Here is a 5,714-nt window from a genome sequence, read left to right as displayed (position 1 = left end):
TACACTTCTGGATTGTATTTGATACATATTTATGATATATTTGTTCAATTTTGATGGTGAAAATTATTGTGTTGTAGGAAAATATTATAATATATATTTTTGTCAATTAAAATTGTATTGTAGTAAAATATGGTCAATTACTTCGACACTATAAATAAATGATGGAGTAATACAACACAAAATACTTCGATAAATTTAAATAGTGATGTAGTTAAAGAAATTATTTACTTTACTAATGATCAAATTTGTGAAGTAGATCGTATTAATTACTTCGCTACATTAAATTTTTTGTTGTAATAAAATATGTTCTATTACTTCTATACTGCGATGAAATAATACAATAATAAATACATCGACCAAACCAAATATGCAAAAGTAAAATTAAACATTTACTACATCAAAATTCAAAAATTGTGAAGTCATATAAATATTTTACTTCGTCAAACAACATAATCTATGAAGTAATAAATCATCAACTACTTCGGTATTTCTACTGGTCTCGATGAAGTAATAGAGCTTTTTTACTTCAAAAACGGTTCGATTTTGAACCGGTTTTGAACCGGTGATAGACTTCAGTAATCTTATGGCGAAGTAAAAATTTGACTCTTTTACTTCACATGCGTCTACTTCGGTAATTAGCTACATATTACTTCGGATAATATCCGAAGTCTATTATCGATTTTCACATAGTCCATGTACCGGCTTTCTAGCTTTTGCTAAACTGCCACCGGTGACTCCTCGTCCATGACATGGTATATCACGTCATCCATAAGATAAAGTCTGATTGTTGCTACTACCTTCGTCTGAAGTTCTTCCCAATCTAATCTCTCAATGTTTTCTGATTTTCTTTCTCCTAGCGCCTTCACTATGCCTTGTTGCACCAACAAGTCCTTGACCCTTCTCTGCCATAATCCAAAGTTTCCGGTTCCGTCAAACTTCACCATATCAAACTTTGTAGAAGTCGTCCCCGACATGTTGAAGAAATCCACCAAAAATCTGTAGTTCTGATATCAATTGTTACGCAAAGAGAGGGCAACACCTCTCAATCTCTAAAACGTGGAAGAAGAGAAAGAGAGAAAAGATCGCGCGGAGCAACAAGACAAAGACTCACAAAAGGAGAGCAAACACGAGGAAGGAGAATAAGAGAAAGAAGAAGAGTTATCGTAGTTCGGCAGTGTGCCTACTCCACAAAAACGGCTGAAACTTTATTAAAATTCTCTCTACATATGAGAATTACATTACATGATTCTTATGATTATTGTTGTATAATAGATTTACAATAATCCCTATAAATAATGCATAAATTCCAGACCCAGTAAAATCATAACAGAATTTTGCTATAAAAAATCACAACAGAATTCTGTTATGAAAACTCGTAACAAAATTCTGTTATATAAAATCGTAACAGAATTTTATTACGAAAATTTTTAACAAATTTTTCTTTCATAATATCCATCGCGTTGACCTCATCCAAATATGAGTCACCCGTCAACAGCTTGTTATCGCACAAATTATTTTTCCTTAAATATGGATTGGATGTTATGATATGATCTTTGTGACCTAATTCTAATTTGATCTTTTGAACTGACTTGGACAAGTGAAAGATACTAGTAGTGGAGCGTGCATAGGGCATGCATGGGGCATGCGCAAGGCGTGCACGGGGCTTGTAGTTGCCTTGCAACTGTATACGAAGATTGCCCACAACCGTTGCTACGTGCAACCTTCATCGATATATATTCTGACGTTCAAATAAAGAAAAAGAGGTTGATGAAAATTTTATAGTAGAAGAACATTCAAGTTCACGACAAAGAATTTGACTTGTGGAAATTTGAAGGGCTCTTCGAACTTGTAAGTGCATGCTCTTCTGATAATAAGCATGAAGAATGTTAAATCTGCCATAGTATTTAGCATATTTTATTTCTGTATTTCATGTTTTAGAGATGGACCTTAAGACCATACAACACTGATAATTAAGGCATAAAAAAAGATTCTTCTGTGATTACTGATCAGATCTGTTCTTTTATGCTGCTACTGGCAGCTTCTATAGCACCGGCATATGTTAACGCCGCTTGGCCGTTGTACATGTCACCTCTTGTCGACGTTTCTCAAATCAAGTGCGACTGCAATCTATGCGGGTGTGTGCATAGCCCACCGCCTCTGTCACCGCCCCACCTAAGCCATACTATCCTTTGCCCCCGGCGCCATTCTTTTTCGTAAAAGGCACGCTGGCGAATAACTTGTACTCATATGGCCCAGCGTTCTACCCATCGAATGCTCACCGGAGTTGTGCTGGGATGGTGCTCTCCGGGCTCATAATAATGCACATTGCGATTCAGGGAGCGCCACTTTAAGTAATTAAGTTGCAGTTGATTGTAATCGATTAAGCTGTAATTCTGTTTGTTCATCGAGCCATAGTTACTGGTGATCATGCGCGTCGGGAGGTAAAATCATAGGAAGTTGAGAAGAATTATCCTTTGTATACATGCGATCGAAGCTTTTAAAAATGGGATTCCTGCCACAACTTCACTTTAACCAGTGAATCTGTTCCATGTCGCATCCAACAATATATATATAATATATAATATTTATTAGTCAATTTAACTGATACAATGGAAGGCAAAATTTAAAAGAGGACTTGAACGCTGATCATCTTTTATTTTTTAATTTTCATAAAAGAACGTCCCGTACGACCCTTACCCTCATGTATATTATTTATCATTATTATCTTCAATTATATGAAGTAACTACTAAATCATAATTATTATAATATTATATTAGTTAGGTTTTCATATGTAATTATAAGAATTATAATTCATAATTATTGAATGAGATAATTCTGTATTATAATAATTATAAAATTGTAACGGCTACCATATTAATTGTAGCAACTCTAAAGACATAACAGCTACAATTTACATATTATTGAACCAGTTAAATTGAACCGATGGATTCAATATTTGTGACAGGAGAAATTTATACGAGGAGCTAATGTGGAATAAGACGCCATTTCATAAAACAATTAGAAGGATGATAAAAAAATGCTCATTTTTACCCTATAATATATAATAGTCAATATGATTTAAATTGATTTTAATTAAATTACTAAAATTTATTTATATTTTTATATCAAAATACACTTTGTTTATAATTTAAACTAATCATCACGGACACACGTCATGTGTAATATAATACATAAATATATGTAAATTAGTATCTCAAATTTATAAATTGGACTTGGTAATGTAGGATCGAAAGAGTACGATAGAGAGGGAGAGAGTAAATATCGCTATTTTAAAAACTTTTTTCTTTTTGTAACGGTCGTAAAACAAGTAACAAAGTGACAGCGGAAAACAATACAAAAGACTCAAGTGGTTACTTGGTTCGGAGCCTACGTTGACTCCTACTCTAAGACTCGCGATCCTTGATCACACCGTTGGGCAATTCACTATAACTATTCTTTCCAAAATTCTCGGAAAGAAGTAGTGCATACAAATAGATGAGTAAGATAGTAACAACTTACTATCTTACAAGTAAATTATAAGTACAATGCAAGCTAATAAAAATATACCGACAGAAGATTAGAGATACAACTTGTCGGCACTGTTGTATTTTTGAGAGCATGAAACATAAACAAAACAAAGCGGTAACCACTCACAATGATCTCTCGAAAAAATCATAGAAGAACCACTGGGCGTTGCTGCTGTCGGAAACATAATCACGAGTAATCGGAAAGTGTTTCAAGGTTCACGAGCCAAATCCCAGCCTTTGGGCGTTCTCCTTTGCTCGACCAAATCACCTCACAGCTTCTCTTGCCCCTCTTTGATCACCTTCACATCACCTTCTACTACGTTTTTTTCATTGCTTGGACGCTCCTTTTATAGGAAGGTTGAGGAAGAAGAAAGGGAAAGGACACCCCTTTGTCTCCTTGGCGTTTGCAGCAAAGAGGTATTTGCAGCAACGAGAGAGACGAACCCCTTCGTCTCCTGTAATGCCCAACATCTCCCACTCGTCCAAGTCAATCCATAAGGTCATATAGATCATGTCAGTCACATACACTTCAAGGTGATCATGTCACAAAGACCAGAGCAAAATTAGTCACAAAGATCAAATAAGTCACGTAGACTTTATGAGGATCAAGTCACGAAGACCAAAGTAAAATTAATTAGTCACAAAGACCAAGTAAGAACATTCATTCCATACATTAGGGAAAATAGTTCTTGCGACAGTAAGCACATTGAGCATTCAACTGCTAAGAAGATTGTCACATCTTACTTAGCTACTCCATAGAACGAATCAGAGACATAAATGTCTATAGAAAGAATCAGGGACATAAATACTTTCCTTTACCCCAGATTAAATTTTTTACATCATTATGAACATATCTAATCCCTCATATTGACTATATGTCAAGAGCATGTTCAACATCTCCAATCAAATAAATTATTCACAATTACATTTTATGTACTGAACTAAAAATGTAACTGATACCAGTGAATAAATGTCACAGATGTAAATCAATCTTAATCTTCCTTTTTAGCTAGAATATATTCATTCTAATCAGTCGCTTTCCTAGTTATGTTTCATAGACCGAATCATCCAAAGCCAATAGGAAACATGCTAAAGTAGCGGGCACTGATCATAACTTCAAGTAGGCAGCTAAATAGTCACTTAGGGTAAGATCAAGATTAACTTATAATCTCAAGGGTCTCACATAGTAGAGAAGCAGGGATCCTTTCTTCTACTACCCTTCTTGTCGCCATAGCACGTGTGGTATGAATCACATGCTACGATGTTATTCTCTTTACTAAAAAGAGCACATGTTTTCCCCAAATTTAACATCGTACAGATTTTGATCTAGACATACCTAATGTCTAATCCTGAATTCAATATATGAATTCTAATCTAGCCTTTAAGCATGTGGCAAAAAAAAAGGTGATTCGCTCGCCCCCAGCGCCCCCGCCAACCCGTCCCTAGGCCAACACGGAGGAGGTAAATCATGGGTGGCTACTAGCCATTAGTGCAAATGACCAAGACATGGGGGAGGTTATGATCGGTCACGCCGAGTTTCGACCCCCAAGACCTCATGTGGCAACACCCCATACCTTAACCATCGCACCGCCCCGAGGGGACTAATCTGGCCTTTAAGCAGATTCAGTAAATGGTGGGTGCATTTACTCTAATCATTACACAAATGATCTCATCTTGACACACTTATCAAGGTGACCTTAACTTATGAGTATGTCTCTATTCACAGCTACATAAGTTGTCCCATAAGCAACAGTCTTACCTCTATTTGTACTTAACAAATAGAGATGATTGTCTATGTGAGTGGACCAATCTCAATCTACCAACATGCTTATCGAGACTTTTATTCGAATGTAACAAAGACATATACACTTAATAGATCATAGCATTTTTCATTTATCAAAATGTCTTTACAATTAGTTACATTCTTCGAAGTCCCAAAGACTTCACATGTCCATGAAATGATTCTTTAGTCAATGGCTTAGTAAAAGGATTAGCAAGCATATTTCGTGTAGGGATGTACTCAAGAATCACCTTTTTCTTGTCAACAATTTCCCTTACAAAATTACACTTAATTTCTATATGCTTGTCTTTGTTGTGATATTTGAGATCCTTAGAAAAAGCTATTGCAGCTTGACTGTCACAGTACACTGTAACATGATTCCCACTGTCATCAGCAATCTTCAGAT

Source organism: Zingiber officinale, chromosome 10B (genome assembly GCF_018446385.1).
Source record: "Zingiber officinale cultivar Zhangliang chromosome 10B, Zo_v1.1, whole genome shotgun sequence".
Lineage (NCBI taxonomy): Eukaryota > Viridiplantae > Streptophyta > Magnoliopsida > Zingiberales > Zingiberaceae > Zingiber > Zingiber officinale.
This window is presented reverse-complemented; position numbering follows the sequence as displayed.